Here is a 22,129-nt window from a genome sequence, read left to right as displayed (position 1 = left end):
TATAATGAAATTTTCTCATTCTATTGACATCATTTTAACAATACAGGAAGAAAATATTATGAAGAAAATTGTAAAAATTTAAAACTAGGTCAAAAGAGTAATGTGATGTGATTTTAAATTAAATGAGAATAAATTATAAACTATTCTCTCAGACATAATGAAGAAGAAATACATTTTGAAAATTAATAGATGTCTCATTTGAATATTCACAATGCTTACCATGCAATGCTATTAAAAACTGGTGGATTTCATGTGCAAGAAAAAAAGCCTGGCCTTTTCTTTTTTGTGTTTCATAGTATTAGTCCTTCCTTCAGTGACATAGTTAACTACAGGAAAAGAAAATAAAACTATATATATTCCAGGCAAAATGATAACATTTCTATTTGGCAATAAAATTCAAATAATTTGTATATAAAATTTCCAACGAAATATATTCTGCTCTCCCACAATCAAGATTTGGTATTCAAGCATTCCCTCTAGGAACTTTTGCTCATGTCACTGATTCTAAAGACTGTCCACAATTGGTATTTTTTAATAGCTTTGTTGAGTCTTAATTGTCATACAGTACATATCACATTTGTAAAGCATATCATTTGACAAGCTGTAATCGTTATTTCATGTTTATTCATGTTTATATTTCATATAAACATGAAATAACAATTACAATCAAGATAAGGGACACATGTATCACCCCTAGAAGTTTTCCTCAGGCTGTGTTAAAACTTTTCCTCCTCCTGCTGCTCTCTGCTTTTGCCATTCTAGACTATCAATAATTGCCCCTTTGTCACGTTAGTTTGTGATTTCTAGAATCATACATTTGTGGGCTCATAGAGCAAGTACGGTTACTTTTGTCTGACTTCATTCACTAAGCCTGATTATTTTTTAGATTTATCCATGTGGTTGGGTATATTAATATTTCCTTTCCCTGAATTATGAATATTCCAATGCACTGATGTACTATAAATAATATACATACATATATATCTTGGTGAACATTTTGGTTATTATTTTGCTACTATTACAAATAAAACTACTGTGAACATTCATGTATAAATCTTAGCTTACGCATATGCCTTTATTTTTTTTAAGTAAATACTTAGAATGGATTAGCATGGTGGGCATAAGTTTAATGATTTTAACAAACTGCCCTGCTGATTTCCAAAACAATTATGTAATTTTATTAGTTTTAGACATTCAAATAGATGTGTGGTGGTATATCATTGTGGTTTTAATTTGTATTTCCCTAATGCTGTGCAGTATCTTTTCACGCCATTATTTTTTATCAGCATACCTTTGGGGGTTAAGTGCTTGCTCATTATCTTTTTAAGTGGGTTATTTTATTATTTAGTTTTGAGTTTTTGGTATATTCTAAATAGATATATGTCTTTTATCAGATGTGTTATTTGGATAAACAAATTTCTCCCAGACTCTAGTTTGACTTAAATTATTTTATTGTATTGTGAGAATACAATTAGAAATTGATCTATCTTGTTAAATGTTCCATGAGGTGATTTTGACACACACAGTGTGTTATTAATGATGTCTCCTCTAAGCCACATATATTAGTATAATAATATTACAGAACAAAACCAAGTTATATATAATATGCATCAGTGACCTGGCTCATTGAAGAATTGATGACTCTCAAAATTTAAGAGCTTCCTGTTTTTACTATTTAACACAGTTAATCGGTAGCAGAGTAAAACCACAGAATAATGAACCTTGATGTGAGACAGACTTTTGTGTATTATTAGTTCTCCTAATCATGTATAACTTTGTGTAATTTCCTCATGTGCATAGAAGGGAAAATAACTGTTTTAAAGATTGTTGGGGGATTGAGCAGTATGGTAATATACTATATAAGTAATTAGCACATTCTAGGTGCTTCCTTATTATCAGTACAATTATTATGAGGAAATTAAAAATTCAACCTTTCCCCAAATGCACACACACAACAAAATACTTCACATAAGAAAATAAAGGTCAGAAAGATGTAAATTGTTAAGTATTTTGCATAGCTAATTGTAGAGATCAAGTATGATCTATATAGGGAGTTAGGCTCCCTAACTCTCTCTGCATATGGAAAAGAAGCCTGATAAAACCACACATGCAAAAGTCTTCCTGATCTGTATTATGGCTGCTTGAGAACTCTCAAGAACTCCAAAAACTCTGAGATGATACATTATCTCTAATAATGTAGGCCATAAAAATGATTCTTAAAATTTGAGAGGCAGATATGAGGGACAATAAGCTTTTCAATATATTAAATATATTGAATCAACAGTTCTTACATTCTTTAAAGAGAATGTTATAATGAATAATCACTTTTACTTACTGTGATTTACTGTGAGAATAACACTAAAATCTCAAACACCATTTATATGTGAGAGGGCAAAGTACTTCATTACCAAATATCACAGCACCCCTAATATCTTGAAATAAAATTAGAGACACTTTAGTCATTGAGGAAAAGTCACATAATTTTACCCTTTTATTTATTAAATGATAAAGTAAAAAAACATATTATAGAAACAGTGTGCTTTCAACACTGTTTAGATTGAGATAATACATTTCTTACATAAATGTGCCATATACTCAGATATTGCACATACAGAGATCACGTGCGTCTCTGATTTTTAAAGCGAGAAAATTACTTTAATGAACTTAGATGATATAATAGGTGACTATGAATCCTAGTAAATAATTTCAAAATAAAATAATATTCCTTATCATCACATGAGTGCGGATGAAGATGTAGCTGTAATGGCTTTGCATAAATAGAGTGCAAAAGACGAAAGCTGATATAATTCTATATATACTTGTTTAAGAAGTATGATTAAGTCTCTAGGATTCCAAAAATATTCTAAATTATAAGATTTGTCAATGAGTTTAATGTCCAGTTTGGTAAGTAAAAACAAAGCAAAAAGATAAATCTAACTAAAAATATAAAATTTAATAAAGAATATAACTGTGCCATAGTGCTTAAGTCTACGGACAGCAATTTCTGCTTAACAGATACTATGTGGGATTTTTGTCGGTTACTATGAGAATGGGAAAAGCATTAGAGAAGAGGAAGGCTTTGAGATCCTATGTGCTGCACAGCTGATTGAGATCACATTTCTTTTAGGTCCCATGTTTGACCTTCCCAGATCCTTATGAAGTTAAGGACAGAACAACAAAACACATGAAATCATTAGATGGAGAGAGTATAAAATATCACTTGGGATACCATGTGTCTTTATCCATAAAAAATATTATTTTTCAGCTTTATACAGAATATACAGTGGTAGGCCTGGCACATGTCATCATCTAAACTGATTATAATTTTATTGACATTGGGGCTTGCAACCATCTACATAAGATATATTGCAACTCATCTAGACTCAAAGTTGCTCTCTTTCTCTGAAAAATTACACTGCCGATAATTCAGTCTTCAATGAAATGCATTAACTCCTGCTTAATTGTATATATAGATAAGATAAAGATTTTGCATCACATTCCAAAGGATAAGCAAGTCAAAAAAAGAAGAGGTCGTATTAGGAAAAAAAACAAACAAACAAAAAAAAGGAAACCTAACCCATGTTGGAAATGAGTGTTTCTTTTGACACTGATGCACTATAGGAAATAGAGGACATGGCTTAAAATATATTATCAATGTCCTAAACAAAATTCAAAAGGCAATTAAAAATCAGGAGCTTTTGTTATGTCTGTTATGCCAGACCATCATGTCTAGTCTATTCAGATCATTAGACAATCTGGAAAAGATTGGGATATTAGAGGAAATGCTGAGAAAAAAAATAGGCAAATTCTAGCTTCTAACATACACTATCTTTATACATGACTCAGTAGCCTTGTCAGCAAGGTCACTGTATTGGGAGAAAATATTCTGGCCTTCACACCTACTTTAGTGTTAAAGCAACTCAGTGTGTAGGATTCAGATCTAGTGACGTCTCCTGAGATATTACAGTTTCTATGTCTGATCAATAGAGGATGGTAAGGTGTGGTCTTTTCTTCTTCTAGCCTACAACATTTTTGAGAAGAAAACTTAAATGAAAGAGTGATATACTCAGAGAGAGGTGTTTTTGTATATAAGACAGGTATATGCCAAGGGAAAAATATGGTCTTTTCCCTTCATACACTCTTGAGAATCCTGAAAGCCTAATCAAAGTAAATTTGGTAATTTATTATTGTCAAAAAGAGGGGCACTCTGAATTCTAGCTTTTTTTAGCAGTCATAAGTTCTTACGTGTTATACACATCATCTTATCTGAGAATTTAGCTAATAAGTCAACTAAAACACGTATGTGTAGCATGGACAGGTAGTTTTGAAAAAGGTTGTAGAATGTGCCTCTTTTTTTTTTTTTTTTTTTTTTTTTTTTTTACAGCCAGCAGTATTCAAAATCAGACTTAATCAAAGTATAAAGTGTTGGTCACTACCGTACCCTAATCAAGGTCATAAATCACATAGAGATTGACTTCAGATGGAAAGGTCTACAGGAACAAAGAATAAAGGAGGGAGAGGGTGTAGTTCTTAATGAAACACATTTCTATTTATATGATCATGAGGACTTTCTGAGTTACACAATACATGACACTTCTTGTTTGTCAACCGTCATATATACAGCACTGGACACTACTTTAGTGAGAGAATTCAGAGGAAGCACCAAAAGACTGAGCATTTTTCATTCAAGATAGACCAAATAATGCACAGGTAGACTAATTACATAATTGGATTTATTTGTTTCTCCTCCCTAGCTAACCAGAATATAGAGGCTTATGCTGTAGGTTGGATTAGTTACAGTTTAAGTCGAAGAAATTTTACTTTCTCAGTAGATCCAACATTTAATTTGGTCAATAAATCAGTGTGTTCTAACTATAAGAATAATGTGAAATCATTTCCTTGAAGATGAGAAAAAATATTTTAAAATTGAAAACTATGGAAAAAAATCAGTGAAGAAGAGATAAAAGAAGAAACACAGTATCTAGCAAAGTAAAAAAAAAATGCCAAACAATTTATCAGAAATCAAAAGAAAAGAGTGAAGAGTAAACCAATAATTAAACAAAAGACATTGAGATGCACGGAGGATTGATCTGGAATACTCCATCACTGAATCAGAGAAAGCAACGGGGGAAAACAGTTATTGAGAATGGAAAAACAACTTCCTTCTTTTTGTTGTTGTTTTTCTTTTTTTTTTTTTTTTTGAGATGAAGTTTCACTCTTGCTGCCAGGCCGCAGTGCAATGGCGTGATCTTGGCTCACTGCAACCGCTGCCTCCCAAGTTCAAGCAATTCTCCTGCCTCAGCCTCCCTAGTAGCTGGAATTATAGGAACTCATCACCATGCCCAGCTAACTTTTTGTAATTTGAGTAGAGACGGGGTTTCACCCCATTGGCCAGGCTGGTCTCTAACTCCTGACCTCAAGTAATCCGCCCCCATTGGCCTCCCAAAGTGCTGGGATTACAGGGATGAGCCATTGTTCCCGACCCACCACACCTATTTTTAAAAGATATTTTCCCTCCATTTAAAGAAAAATCACATTTTAAAAATTTCATTTCCAGCCCACCTGATTGAGAAATGTGACATAATATCTCCTGAAATTTTCAAACGTAATGACCAAGAAATATAGAAGATTGTGAGGGAAAATCATCCAAAGACATTGAAATTATATTGACACTTAAACTGTCTACATTATTAGACACTGGGATATATTAGATGGCCCTCAGCTTAAAAAGTTTCAGCTTAAAATTTTTATTCCAGCAAATATGCTATACGTGTTCATAGCAGAAAGGAATTTTGAAAATACAAGGACAAGAAAATTTTTTAAAATTCTAAAAAGTACCCATAAAGGCCAAATAACGATAATACTCAGATTTTTTAAAAATATGAAATATGTATTAAAATGCAATGAAAATGAGAAATTTTACCCTAAATGTTTGTATGATTACATTATCTAAATCTACTCTTTATTAAGCATTTGCTAAGTGCCATTTAGCTAAACGTTAATATTTAATTTGTAAAGCATTTGTTTGAGGTAAGTCCTAGCCCCAACTACTATCTCCAAATTCTCACTGATGATTTAAAGATGCTAATAAAGTAACTCGTCTTTGAGCAGAATAATCTGCTTGGTTACTGTGCATGTGTTTGGGGTGTGGGGATACATGCAAAAAATATATAAATATTGTTAAAAAAATTAAAACAGTAAAATTTTAATCCTAGATTAAATTAACAAATACTGAAAAACAGTTGGGTAGGTAAACATTCTCTATTCCTCCTTTTACAAAATAGAGTAAAAATTTTGTGGATTACATAAAATATAATAATTAATACTTATGACAGGTAAAAATATTATAGAATTTCTGAATGATTTATACAATAGCTCTAAACAAGTGATGAAATTAAAGTTTGTTCTTGACAGGTTCTTAGAATGTGACTATATGAAGAAGAAAATCAGTTATTAAATTCCAAATGAGTTACATTGTGACAAGTCAAGCATTTCTCTCACTATAGCCTTGCTTGTCTAATCATGTGATCTCTGGAAAAGCAACATTCATACAGTCTGTAATCTCTTTGCTTGCTGTTTACAAGGAGACACTTATAATAAATTATCAATTAATTTCTTGATAACTTTTATAAGCACATATATATGACATGATTATTTTAGTTATTTGAATTCAGTGTTTTTGTTTTGCTTCTGTTGTTCCATAGAAACATGGCCCATCCCACCCAAAGCTTGTCATTTAGATGCAGAGACAAGACTGATAAAATGGACAACAAAGTGCATTCACAAAGCAGTACATTGTTCAGTGCAATTAGAAGACAAGAGGTGTATAATCTCTGATTACTTATAGAGTATACATGATGAGGGGTGAAACACACTTCAGGTTAGCAAGGCTTTATGATGTGCAGGGAAGAATTTAGCAGTCAGACTGGAAGTAAGCCTTAAGTGAAGGCATAGATAGAGACATTCCAGAAATTATTTTATGAACCACCTATGTCAAAACAAAAGTAATGTGGGCTAGCCAGACTTAGATGTAGAGGATATAGCACAGGAAAGAAGAGATACCAAATTAAGAGGTAATTCAGATTGACCTGAAAGTGGAACTTCAAATTTGAAAGTTTGAAGTTTTTGTAGTTCAAATATTGGGTATTTGATTGTTTATACTTGTAACAAGCACAATGTTAAAAGACATTTTTATTTCTGTGTTAAAAATTTAGTTATCCCTATGGCCAACTAGAAAGAAACCGAAGTTCATAAAGAAATAAAAATGGCAGGTGAATGAAAAAAATGTGTTTATTATGGAGCATTACAAAAACGGAAGAGAGAGAATTAGCCATAGCAAGCATCTTCTGCTTGCTTAATCTTCTTTGGGCCTGCATGTAGTAAGAATGGTAAATATTCTAAAACACTCTGGAAGCCTGCCTTACCAGCACTGATTAAAAGAACTGAATACCAAATGTAACCAACAGATTTCCTTTTCTTGTATCTGCTACTTAGAATACTAAGTATTTTCTTATCTCTATCACTCTCAGAAGTTCTCTTGCAACGTGCTTATTTATACATATTCATCACTCTGACAGCAGAATCAAGAATAAAAATTCAGATAAGAAAACAAGATGTGCATTATTTTATCTTTTAAATATGGGACATACATAAAAATAGATATTTGAAGACAGCTTCTTAGAATGAACAATAAAAATAATCACAGTGTGTCCTCATTTTACCTTGATAAGAGTAGAACAAAGGCACATATTGATCATTTGGACTGTGGCTATTCATAATTCCTCTTCTCCTAAAAGTCAATCATAAAGGGCCTATCTATAACAAATCTGAGATTTACTGCCTCAGAGATTATGGTTCTACAGATTATTCATAGCATGCTATCACTCAGGCAGTGGGAAGAATGGTCTAAACACTTAGGTAGAAGACTTTTGAAGTCACAGCAATTCTTGAGCTGAATGTCTAGGTGAGCCTTCATTGTCCTGCACTCAGAAAAATACCTCAACAAGGGATGAGTTTAATATTTGAAAAAATTAACTTTACCATGACTATATTTTTACACCTTCTGTTCTCCGAATAACAGCTTAGGGAAGAGGATTTTGCCCCCTTTGCACTATTTATCTCATTTCTTAGAGGCCAGTAAAATTCTTTCAGCAATTTAAGTATATGATGCCAACTAATAATATTCCTAAAGGAGGCAAAAAATTTCCTCTGCAAAATGTTATTTTGCTTAACTTGGGATATTTTTTATTGCAAGTTGTCTTTCTGTTCTCATTATTATTCTGGGAACCAAATAAACAATAGTTCTTATTATTTTGATGTATATATTACTAAAAAAGACAAGCTGAATCAGTCAAGGTTTTTGTCGTTCTTGTTAATTTATTTTTATTTTTTTGCCATACACATTAATCTACTCTTTTTTTAAAAAATTCGTATGATTATTGGTGAGAATATAATTGAAAATAGCTAAGGGTACCTAAGGGTATTTCTTTTTTTTGAGATGGATTCTTGTTCTGTTGCTGAGGCTGTAGTGCAGTGGCACAATTTCAGCTCACCACAACCTCCGCCTCCCAGGTTCAAGCAATTCTCCTGCCTCAGCCTGCCAAGTAGCTGGGAATACAGGTGCACACAACCATGCTTGGCTATGTTTTGTATTTTTACTAGAGATGGGGTTTCACTATGTTGACTAGGCTAGTCTTGAACACCTGACCTCATGATCTGCCCACCTCATCCTCCCAAAGTGCTGAGATTACAGGTGTGAGCCACCACATCCAGGAGTATTTTTAAAGAAAAAAAATAGGTAAATATAAATGCAAATCAGTTATTTTTACTTAACTTTCCATTTTATTTTACTATATTCAATTAGAAACATGCATTAAAAGTATAATCATAAAGCATTCACATCTAATTTTGCCTCCTTCGCAAACTAGAGGGGAAGCAGCTGAGATATACTAGTTTGAAAAGATTCCAAATTCTTCTACCCAGCTGTTGATTTTTCTGAAAGTTCTGGTGAGACTATAAGAATAAAAACATGACTAACATAATGAACTACAATGCTTCTTCCTTAATTTATTACCAAGATTAAGGAGCAACTAATTTCCTAGCCAAAAAAAAAAAAAAAAGCTTAGCTCCATAAACTGGATTTTTACTTAAAATACGAACGCCAAGTCATGCCAATAAGATGTTTTTTTAGAAAATGTTCCTTGTCATTAAGATTTTCTAAAAGCTAGGGCCTTGCATATTGACATTTACTTTCCAGATTTTAATATTTCTGCCCTTTCTTCCTTCCTTCCTTTTAGTCAACACTCAGGCAGAAGAATATTGGTAACACGAGTCTCTTCAAAGAGAAAAGAGTCACAAATAAGTAAACTGGCATATTTAAATGCTTTTGTTGTTAAATGCAATGTTTTCTCCTTATAATATACAAAGTAAAAAAAAAGGGAAACAGTGTTTTTACTATTAAAATCTCAGGTAATACTTTAATTCAAGTCCATATTAGGTGCTTTTTTATGACTCCAATAAGCAATTATATATTGAAAATAAAGAGCCATACACATATATTTAAAAAAGGACTATTTTGGTGTCTTAGTGCAACCCAAATTCAGATTTTAGATTTTGTCTTTCCAAATATTGATTACTTCATACTTTCCCATAGTCTTGCTCCTGTGGCTGTTAGATTTCGACAAATGTTTCTTTGACAAATATACAGAGTTATATTCTGCATATCAGTTGCTGCATTGATCAATTGTTGCCACATGATGTGTTGGCAAGAAAGTCTTTGTTGAAAGGCAAATAAATTAAGCAAAAGAAACATTTTTATTCTGCTTCAAACAATTGATACTGTACTTGAGTAAACCAGCAAATAGTGGACATCTCTATTCAAGTGTGTTTTCAATAAAAGGAAAAAATAATCACAAAGTAATTGCAACACATATATGATAGTTGAATCCAAAAACCAACAATCTACTTATGATTCTCTTTGGAGATAGATACAGCTCTTAGCTTTTAAACTGTTGATACGAAATTTTAAAGACATACTTGAATATTAAATAAAACATATCATACCTTATTTGCCAATCTTTGGGATGGTATTCTGAAACATGACCATGCAAATTCCTGTAAATAAAAAGAACGTATGACTAAGGCATTTTCCAACTGAATTGAAATAACAATTATGTAGTTATTTAAAAGAAAACTATTGGTTAACTACTAAATATTTTTTAACTTCCAGTGTTGATATATCTAATAGCTTGTCTTCTATGTTCTTACAGCCAGAAACAAATGTAACATATGTGTATGCTATTGAAAACGTGTTAATTCTACTTAAATTTTGTATTCATAATTTTTTTTTATCTTCAACTGTTTTCAGATTCATATACTAAATCATTCTGGAAACTAATTCTTCAAATTTCACAAGTAGTATGGAAATAATGCATAAGCCATATTGTGTTTAGATTTGACATGCTAGATGTTTGACCTAAAACTGAGCAATAATATAACTGAATATATTTGATGATTACAACTGAATAATAAAATAGCTTATGAAAAAAAGTCCTTCTTTATCCTTGTATAATATAGTTTGGATATTCCCTGCAAATCTTATGTTGAGATGTACTCCCCAGTGTTGGAGGTGGGCCTGATGGGAGGTATTTGGGTCATGAGGGCAGATTCTTCATGGCTTGGTGCTGTCCTGGTGATAGTGAATTATTGCAATGTTTGATTGTTTAAAAGTGTGTGACACCACTCACTCCCACTCTCTGTTGCTCCCACTCTTGCCATGTGAGATACCTGCTCTTTCTTCACCTTCTACTATTACTGGAAGCTTCCTGAGGCCTCTGCAGAAGCAGATGCTGGCACTATGCTTCCTGTACAGACTGTAGAACCATGAGACACTTAAACCTCTTTTTAAATAAATTAGCCAATCTCAGGTATTTCTTTATAGCAATGCAAGAACAACCTAATATATTGTAAATATATTTAATATGTTCATTTATTTAAAATGGGAGAATGATATATTTCACATCGTAATATTTTGAAGAATATTAAAATAAAGTTTTGGATAAAATAATACAATAATAAATTTGGGTTATTTTCATATCTGAAAAAAACTCTAATTTATTCTGTTGGCTTTGAGACAAGATATCTAAGTTAATATTTGAGAGAAGATAATTAAGGTATATTTCAGGATGACAATCACATTATATTTTATTTATATATCCCAGATTTTCAGCAACTGTCACTTTTCTCAATAAATAAGATAAAGATATAATCCATTGTATCATTGTTTCTATCCAATAAATACCTAGTTCAGTATTGTCCTAAGTAGTATTTATTTACTGCCTAGAACAAGGCAGCCTCCTGTGAGTGCACTTTCCTTTTTAAAATGTAGTTCCAAGAAAAACAGCACAAAACGTATTTTGTATTCTGAATATATAGGTGATATGTAGATATGAAGCACAAAAGATTCTAATACTAACCATAGCTTCAGTATTTCATGTCCATTTAAAAAAATATACAAAACCAGTAAATGAAAAGAGATGTATATCTGTTAATACTAAGTGTTTTAATATAAAAGCGAAATGTATATTTTGCAATAGGAGATAAAAGAACGAAATCATAGAAGAGGAAATAAACTTGGATACCATGGAGAGTGAATTCCATGTTTTTCTGGAAGATAGAGGCTTGCTTAAGGTCATGAGCACATCTATAATGTGCCTGGAATTAGAAGCTATCATAAGAGTAAGATTCCCGTTTAAAAAAAAATTATTATTACATGAAAAGAAAGGCAGCTGTATGAAGTTCTTTTTAATAATTCATTTGCTGAACTTAGAATATTTATTTGTGGAAATTAGATGAGTAGAAAGTGGATATAAATTATATCCTAATACATTAAGATGATGCAAATATCTGATGCTGAAGTTTATCTTTAAGATATTTTTAATCTGTTCATTTTTATCTAAATATTTCAAATTTTATTATTTATCACAAGGATATAAAAATAATTATCTATTTAAACAGTACTATCTTTCTTTTTCAGCTGTTTGTAAGTGTGAGAAAAATAGATTTATAAAGTTTATAAACTATCACAGGTATGGTTTTATTTTTACTTCATAATCATGATTAATGATGACATCTTTCTATTTGTATTATTCTTAGAACTATCTACAAAGGAATGGCACATTTTTCAAATACGTATTTCAATAGAAAATAGACAATTTTTAGAGTTGCTTAAAATTTGCTGTGCATGCCATAATAAAGTGAAGTTTTAGAAATAAAAGACACTTAATCAAAGCCTCCCTAAAATGTTTCTCAACTGTAACAATTAGTATTCTTTATGTGATTATGCAATTTATTGTAAGGAAAAAAATAAAACATGTAAACCCTCAATAGATTTACTGTGTTTCTGTCACTAAGTGCTTAAATTTTTTACTTATTTATTTAAGGAACATTCATATTTATTGATCACTACATATCAGGTGCATCTGGCATTTTTCTAGGCACCTGGAATATATCAAATATATCCAAAAGTCTTTTACTTTGGCTCTTACTTGGAAGCAATATCCAGGAAATAAACAATGTGCAACACAACTAAAACAAATAAGTTATATATAATATTCAAATATTACAATTTTAAGGGGAAAAATTGTCACTGTGAGAAAAAGAAGGTTGTGAGTAGGGCGGCTGCCATTTACAGTTTTGAATAGAGTGGACTGAAGGAGATTTGAGCAAAGTCTTAAATAATCCTTCAGGATTTTATCTATAGTTTAGGATAAAGTTTGTTAGTATTTAGGTAAGAAAAGAAAATTTCAGGCCAATATCCATGATGAACATAGTGCAAAAATCTTCAATAAAATACTGGCAAACCGATTGCAACAGCATATCAAAAAGCTCATCCACCATGATCAAGTAGGATTCATCCCGGGGATGCAAGGCTGGTTCAACATACGCAAGTCCATAAACGTAATTCACCACATAAACAGAACCAAAGACAAAAACCACATGATTATCTCGATTGATGCAGAGAAGGCTTTTGACAAAATTCAACAACCCTTTATGCTAAAAACCCTCAATAAACTAGGTATTGACGGAACGTATCTCAAAACAATAAAAGCTCTTTACGACAAACCAACAGCCAATATCATACTGAATGGGCAAAAACTGGAAGCATTCCCTTTGAAATCTGGCACTAGACAAGGATGCCCTCTCTCACCACTCCTATTCAATATAGTACTGGAAGTTCTAGCCAGAGCAATCAGGTAAGGTGCTAACTGAATAAGTGATAAAAACTAAACTTGTTTGCATATCAAAAGGAAGAAATTAATTTCACTCATTACTTTTATAAATAAAATATCCAAGTACTTTGCATTCTACAGATTTCTTCAAGAATGCCTTTGGCATTAAAAGCATTGCTGTGATTTTTTTTTTTTTTCCGCAAACATCACCAAGATCTATTTCAATTTGCTTAAACAAAAAGTGTACATATGACAATAGATAAATGGCAACAATACCATTGTTCTAGATATCAATTTCACTACCCATAGGAGCATAGTATGGAAATTAACCTTAAGTGGCTCAGTTTGTCTCAGTCTCAATGTAGTGAAGATGTCACAAAATATTTTAGTTTCAGAATAAGCAAGCCAAGCTACCAAGAAGCTCTTCCCTTTATCTTGTAATTAGGGTGTTTTGGTAGTATTAGTCACCATGTAATTCTCAGATTGCTTTAGGAATTAATTATTAAAAGACGCAGCACTCTATTTTCATATCTACTAGGGTATCATTTGTGCTCTAGACCTTGTGATAACAATAACCTAGTGAATATTAAAATAGAACAAAACAGCCAGGCATGGTGGCTTGTTTCTGTAATCCCAGCACTTTGGAAGGCCGAGGAAGGTGGATCACTTGAGCTCAGAAGTTAAAGACCAGCCCGGGAAACACAGATCCCCATCTCTAGAAAAAAATACAAAAAGTAGCGTGATGTGGCGGCATCTGTATGCCAGCTACTCGGGAGGCTGGGGTAGAAGGATCAGTTGAGCCTTGGAGGTGGAGGTTGCAGTAAGCTGAAATCTGCCACTGCATTCCAGCCTGAGTGACAGAGTGAGACTCAGTTCAAAAATAAATAAATGAATAAAATAAAATAGGACAAAGCCAGTGCATTATGGTTACAGTTTTCTGGAATTGTTTGATTGGTACAATTTTATTACAGAACCTCATCAGCCAGTGTCAAATTTTCTCTAAAATATATGCAGTACCGCTTTTGACCATAGATTTTAGTGTTTATAAGAGACAGAAATTTTTATCATCTGGTGACAATATACATGTTAATAATATGATTTTTTCAAGAATTTGCCTTATATTTGGCAACTGACATACACACATATATTTATTTCATGACCATATTATTTTAGAGACTTATTCCCATCTTAAATAAATGTCATTTTTTCTCACATCTAGTCAATGTAATTTACCTGGCACCTACACAGACAAGTCTTACACAGTCCTTATGTGACATATATTATAATCCATTACTTCTGTAGAAAATCCTCACTGAAAATGACTTGATAATGCTTGTGAACTTATAGTTAAGATCCCTATTGCCTCTTCTAATAAATCAGTTTGATTTATTAGAAATATTTGTAGTCATTTATTTCAAAAGTTCTAGGGATAAACTGTATAAAACATATTTAGGAGAGAACCTAATATGGAATGGATTCATTTTTTCTCATTGGAAAATCACAATATTATAATTATGCATATGAAGATCTTCTAGATATTAAGAAAATTTACCAAATATTCATATTAATAAATTCCAGTTCAAATGATTTTTTTTGCAATATCACAGGATTCATTCTTCCAAAAGCTCATGAAATCACAGCTTCAAATTCACCAACAGTTTAATGTAACTGAAACAAGCAAACAATTGACTGTCTCATTTATATTTAAGAAATTAATTTTATTTTATATCTTGATACTGAGTTGTTGGACTTATCAATAAGCTTTATACGTACTTTCATATATTATCATGTTGGGTAAGAAACAAGTGTGGATGCACATTTCATTATCCTATTTGAAAGAGCTGATACACCACTGATATTGTTTGGCTCTCTGTCCCCACCCAAATCTCATGTTGAATTGTAATCCTCAATGTTGTGGGAGGGGCTTGGTGGGAGGTGACTGAATTATGGGTCAGATTTCTCCCCTGTTATTCTTGTGATAATTTCTCAGGAGATCCGGTTTTTGGGAAGTGTGCAGCACTTCCTCCTTTGTTCTCTCTCTCTCCTGTCACGATGTAAAGACATGCTTACTTTCCCTTGCTCTTCTGACATGACTATAAGGTTCCTGAGGCTTCCCCAGCCATGCTTTCTGTACAGCCGGTAAAACTGTGAGTCAATTAAACCTCTTTTATTTATAAATTGCCCAGTATCAGGTAGTTCTTTATAGTAATGTGCAAATGGACTAATATAACAGCAAACCAGGAGATATATCATTTCTGGGTGAAGCGTCAGTGCCCTTACTGAGGATCTATAATCCCACCTGTCCCAAATAGTTATAACCTGTTCTAGATAAATAAATTCTCACAATGTCTGCACCTTGGTGGCATTTTCTCATTAGCTGTTTATTTCAGTCATTTGAGAGGGAGGGAAAGAGCATGGGCTTTAAAGGCAGTCATACATATGCAGCTTTGTGATGCACTTTCAGCAGTCACTGGACCTTGTGTACTTGGGTAAGCTGCTTCATCTCCTCTGGTTATAGGTTCTTTCCTAATTAGGGGGATTATCATCACAATGTACATAATATAGAACCTGACCTATTTAACAAGTAATGGCTTTTATCCTTGATTCATCAAATTATATTTTGTTCTTTAGTTGGCCAAATATTTGTGACTCTTGTCATTACCTTTCCCTTCCTCAATGTAGAAAAGAGTGCTCTTCATAAAGACAATGATTGGAGGTATGAAGGAGGAGACAGATGAGGTACAAAAGAAACAAAAGCGATAAACACTATAGTGTTCCTTTCGATGGGAAGTGGCTATACCACTAAACAATTGAATATGTGACTTTCATGAAAATACAGTTTCAAATTTTATAATATTCCATGTGTTTAGTCTTTGCAAAGCGTTATTATCTTTAAAGTAAGTTGAAGCTATTATTTAAATTCACAGGTTAATAAAATGTATCAAATTTATTTTGAAGAACATTCAGACTTCCAATGTATAATAGTTAAGAATTAGATGACCACTTTGTTTCCCATTATAATGTTTTCCTGTATAGGCTATATATAATATCGTAACTACAAAAACAAAATGAAATCTGAAAAATAAAAATAAAAACAAGAAATAAAACCTATTTTGTGCCATCACATTTTTGGAAAAATATTTTTGGAAGCATTAAAGAGCACTAAGTATAATTAAGCTGTAATCCAGAATTAGAAACAATAATAGTTTGATTCAAAAATAAAAGTTATTGTAGATATGACCATGAAATTTCCTCACACCTGATTTGATGCACTGTGCTGATTTCCTAAAACAACTCAGAGGAACCAAGTCATTTTTATACAAACACAATATTCTATATGTCTTCATTTTATGGCAGTGTTTCAACAGTTATTTAAATGGGAGAGTTCATTTGTCAAGGGAATATGAAGAGCATGGTTCCCTCCCACAACAATAAAACAACAGGCTGCCAAGCCAAGGTGTGTAATTGGTAATGCTGAGCCATTTATTCTGAGTGCACTCTAGACAATGACATTATTACTATTATGGCAGGAATAATAACTGCCTTTTGGAATCAAATGTTCTCACTGGTTTTAGTTAGGATGTTGTCCTATTCCCTTTAACATGATACTGATGCCCTCAGTTTATTGCTTTTGTGACATTTTATATATGTCAGTGAAATAATATGCTCTAAAACTAAACAAAGATAAAAACAAAATCAAAAATCATTGCTTTTTTTTCTCTTTCTTCTTTTTAACTTCAGCTTTGTAAAGTCACTATATATTCTGCCATGGAAGTATATTTAATGTCATTTTCTTTTTATTATCATATTTTAAATCTTAAGACTAAATTTTAGCCTATTTATGTAAGGTTGTACTTTAAACAATACCTCCAATAGATTTTCATATTCCCTCTAACTATACAAACAGCACAGGCTACCTAATTACAATTTACGTATTTGAAAATGGTAGCTTATGCCTATCCTAAATATTTTTCCTCCTAGGTCAACCTGGTTTGAGTTTGATGACATGAAGATTAAAAAAAAATCTCATCTTGAAACAAAATGTACATAATATGATGGTAAAATGGTTTGCAACTATTTCAGTTACAGCTTCTACTAAGTTGCATTTGCAATGATACATTTCCATAAGAGCATAATGGATAGAAATGTAAAGAGAGAGACCTTTTATCTCTCTGTGCCATCATAGTGAACCACGACATTTAGATGCCTTGAAATAAGGAAGGACTGGAAATAAAGTACCAGTCAGGCCAATGAACAAACAAAGCTAGATTTTTTTTTTCTAGCTGCCCCACACTTTATCACCTCACTCAGTATGTACCACCTCGATAGCTCTAATCAATTTCTATGTGTCATTTGAGGTATCACAGCTCACATCAGAAGGACAAGAGGTAAAGTGTGGAGAAAAGGCAAGAAGGTGGGTATGAAAAAAATATAAAAAGGATGAAGATAAAATATAAGAGAAATAAAAATTATATTTTAAAAATGGCTTTTGCTCCTTGAGCATCTGCTCTGTGTCATGCATTTTCTATATTACCTATTTTGGCTCTGGTCACACAACTACACTATGAAGCAGAAATGACTATTCCTCTTTCAAACTCATATAAGAAAACTAGTATTCAGAGAAGTTGTCTGAGGTTCCACCCCTAATAAATAAATGACAGAGCAAGGATTTGGCCTCAAAGTCCGGATTCTTTCCTCAGTTGCAGTGCCATATTATAAAAATGTTGATACACTGAAATAGAAGAATAATATCAGAAGTATTTCTTTCTTTTTCTCTCCAACAATGATTTAAAAAATAATAATTATGTCAGAAGTTGGACACAGGCTTTTATCCTTTAAATTCCTTTATTATTTTATCATCATAAACACATACAGGCAACACTGTATTTATTCCACTGAAATGTATAAAATCCTGGCATAGCCAATGAATTGACTTGATAAATTGTGAGATTACTTCAGCTAATGGACTTTCCAAATATGCTGTCAAAGAAATAGAATCATGCAATTATAAATTTTTTCATATTTTTCTTCATTTCTAATGTGACAAGTTAATTATTTTATCTCTACATCACTATAAAAGCTTTGTCATAGTTCAGATGATGTGAGATTATTTGCAAACAATGTAAGAAATGCCAGCTCCTAGAACAGTTATAGGAATCCCAAGAAGGCAATGTTTTTCAAGGAAAGTAGGTCACAAAAGAGAACATTGCTATAATCCTTAGAAAGATGGATAGAGTGTTGTCTTCTCCGATGTGAATATGAGGTTAAAAGCTTCCCTATGGAAAGGAATAGGGGTGGAGATCTCTGAGTCATGCAGAACTATTCCGTCAAAACAGGACCGTTGCATGCATGTCATGAATACAAAATGTTCTCCCTCTTAACACTTCCTTTTCAATATGATAAGCCACTTTTAATGCAGCAGATTAACCGATTTACTTTCTAAATATGCTCAGATTTACTTTCTAAATATACTCAGATTAAGCTAAATTGGTTAATCTCATTTGGCCTCACATCTGGTATCAATGTACAATTCAAAGGTTTACATAGAAGAAACTGTATAGTAAAGACAAAGGAGGAAAAGGTAAAACCTTTCTCTCACCCTCCCATCAGAGCGAGCTTCCTTCCAGCATTAAACTGCCACAGAAAACTCTGAAATTCCCTAAGAAACAAGGGGGAGAAATTAAAAGGGTCTGGTTCCAAAATTTCCCAGGTGGAAAAGAATCCAATGTCCAATTTGTAATTAAATAATTCGAGAATATTATTCAGGTCACTGAAAGTCTGCACAATATTGACCTGGATATGCAAAGAATCATCATGAGTGGAGGATGCAGATGACTATTCTCTCTGAATATTCTCTTGCAAACGCAATTCCCTTTAAAATATAACTCAGAAATCGATTAGATTATTTGTTACTTTCTTTCTACTTTAATTGCAACAATTTAAATATATTTTCAATCCAGGTCTGGTAGTAATTTCACCAGGCTCACATTAAAATGAAAAAATAAATTCCCAAATAAATACAGGCATATGTACATACACTTTGATGATTTCAAATTTTATTTTTTTCTATGTTTAATTTCAGAATTTAGACTCCAGGATTTATGTGATTATTGTGTGAAATGATGTGTGTAAAACAATTAGCTCAGTGCTAGGCTCTAAACTAATTCCTAGGGGTAATATTCCTCCAACATCTCCATGTCAGTTTGCTTGAGAAATAAGCTGAAGGAGAGAGAGTGCAAAGATTCTGCAAATTCCCAACATAAGGGATGTTCATTTATACCGGTACAACATAGTATATAACATGAGACAGCAGGTACACGGGAATCCATGACTGGATGTTGAATATTATGTTATCAGATATGCTAAGAAATGTTTAAAATCCCACCATCAGTCCCTCCCTAGGAATTTGTTTTCTCATGAGATTCTTAGGTCTTTACATGCAGACATCATGTTAACATGCAGAGATCATATTACCCTAATAATTATTGTCTCCTCAGAACCTGGCGCACTGTCTGGAAAATAGAAAGTATCCAGTAAAAGTGAGTTTAATTGCAATAATTGGCCACGAACCTAATGGATCCACATTTTCTGCTTTTTCTACATGCACCATCACTCTGCATTTTCTTTTCAAGAAAGAGTCACAGAGAAAAGGAAAGAGATGATTCCTTTCCATGAGTGTATAGTGGTAGGTCATTGATGACTCAGCAATAATTCAAATATATATTTTTTTCTGAGAAAACAGATAGTAATTACTGAACAACAAAGCAAAATTAGCGATAGGAATAAATATACGACACACTAAATATATTCCAGGTATGCTTCTAACAGAGTAACTAAAAAATATCTGACTGATAATCAGATATAACCATGCACATATTTATTTTTTATATTCCCCAAAATATATTTAAAAGAAACTGAATCAGAAACAACCCTTCCTCTGGATACATTATAAATCCCCCCCTCCAAATACCACAGCATTTTTATTGCTGGCAATTATTATTTCCACAATGCACTGTCACGTGATGAAGACGTCACGTACTGAACTTAGTATTTATGCAGTCTTTATCTCTGTTTTCACTCTATGCTCTCCTGGCCTCTGCCCTTTGATTCACATGAATCCTCATTATTGTTATGGTTGTTGCTATCATTATTGTTAAGGCTCCCTGGGAACACTCATTTCTATAGATATGGTGTTCGCCAAGAAAATGTGAAATTCATCCTCTTTGCTCCCCTAATTGTCCCTTAAATCAGTTTATGTCTGCACGCACAATAATAAACCAAAGAGATATATGTGTGATGTTGCAATGTTATGTGTTAGGGATAATTACTTCTTGCACTGCAACCTGTTTAAATGCCTAATGACACGACTGACAATAATTTTAAGAAGTTTGTACCGATACATCATACCCCACGAATGCTGGGCTTTCTCAGTGAAAGAACTGGACAACCCTAAGAAGTCAAGAACCCTGGCCCTTCTTTCTGAAGAAGTCTGCCGTTACATAATTACTCAGACAGAATTGTCTGCTGTGAGAAACCCAATCCAGGACTTCTCAGAAACACACAGGCTACAGAGACACTGTTACAGAATTCTCAGGGAGCCACTTCGCCAGCTGAAAACCTCTGTGGCCAGTGGTGCTTTTTGCCTGAGTTTTGCTCTGGCCCACTGGGCTGATTTCTGCCCACTCACCCTGGCAGGCTGTGCTCAGTTCTTGCTACCTGCTTGGAGTCCATGCCTGCAAAGGTGGGCGAACGTGGCCCAGAGTAGCAAGGGGCCACAGCTCTTACCTCCTCTCTCTTCTCCTTGTCACCTGCAAAATGGCAGGCATGGGGTATGTTTTCGCCCATTTCCTGTTACAATTACAACTCTTTTAGCCCTATCATTTACGAGATCCAGAGTTCTTGTCCTGCATTCAGTAAGAAAGAGGTACACAGAGAAGTGGAGCTTTAATGAGCAATGGAACAGCCCAGAGGAGACCCACAGTGGGCCATTTGTTTCTGTAGCCAGCGTGTCCTGCTTACTATTCAGCACTCAGCAGAGAGGGTAGCTCCTCTCTGCTGGGTAGGTCATCCCAGTGAGTGTTCAGCCCTCAGCAGAGAGGGTAGTTAGCTCCTCTTTGCAGCTGGTCACCCCATCATCTCTTCAGCTCTCAGCAGAAAAGGTAGCTCCTCTCTGCTAGGCAGGTTGTCCTGACCAGTGTCCAGCTTTCAGTAGAGAGGGTAGCTGGTTTTCTTCAGCCGGTTTTCCTGTCATCTCCTCCAGTCTGGCTGAGTACCGGGATGATAAGGGCTTCAGAAGGGAGAAAGTGTGTGCTGATTGGTCCATGTGCTGCCATGGGCAGGCACAGAAAATGCAAAGTTCCCACTCCAGTCTGCAGACCCACAGCCCGGTCCCAGGCTTCAGGCCCTCCCCAGCTTGAAGGTGGGGCTTCACTGGGACCCCACCTTCCTCTGAGGAGCCTGTCAGTCTCCTGCCTCTGTTCATGGCACACAGGCTATTCATGTCAAGGGGTGCCTGCAGGCCAGTGCAGAGCTGTCCTCAGCCCTCGCCTCAGCCTCCGTCCCATGCTTGTTTGTACCCAAAGTCTGGAGGGGTCCAAGGTGGCATGAGGCTGCCTCAAGCACGTGCATCCCTGGCCAAATTTTAACAATACTTGGGACTGGCCTCAACTTTGCTCCCCATTGGAGCAGGCCCGACCGTGGGGAGAAGCCAGACAGTAGCCGAAGTCAGGTCTGAGCCTGTGGGGGAAGGGAGGCCTTCCCAGACACTGAGAGCACAGATTCCCAGGTCCATAGCTGCAGTGGCCCAAGCTGTATCTGGGTGGGTGGGCTCCTGACTGATTCTGGCTCCCAAGAGCACCTGATGTCTGGGTCACAGCAGCAGCTTGGGCAGCTGTGGTTGC

At 34.0% G+C, this 22,129-nt stretch overlaps 1 protein-coding gene across 1 annotated transcript in view; it reads right to left on the bottom strand.

Annotated features, from left to right (window-relative positions):
* PCDH15 (protocadherin related 15) overlaps positions 1–22,129 on the bottom strand; it is a 1,717,060-nt gene that overhangs the window by 992,348 nt on the left and 702,583 nt on the right. The window contains exon 7 of the mRNA XM_074382505.1: positions 10,063–10,113. The gene's annotated coding sequence lies outside the window, so the exon portion shown is untranslated. The remainder of the gene's footprint in view (positions 1–10,062; positions 10,114–22,129) is intronic.

This window comes from Saimiri boliviensis, chromosome 12 (genome assembly GCF_048565385.1).
Source record: "Saimiri boliviensis isolate mSaiBol1 chromosome 12, mSaiBol1.pri, whole genome shotgun sequence".
In the NCBI taxonomy this organism is placed as follows: Eukaryota; Metazoa; Chordata; class Mammalia; order Primates; family Cebidae; genus Saimiri; species Saimiri boliviensis.
Note: the sequence above shows the minus strand (reverse complement) of the source record. Positions and strands in the feature narration are given on the sequence as shown.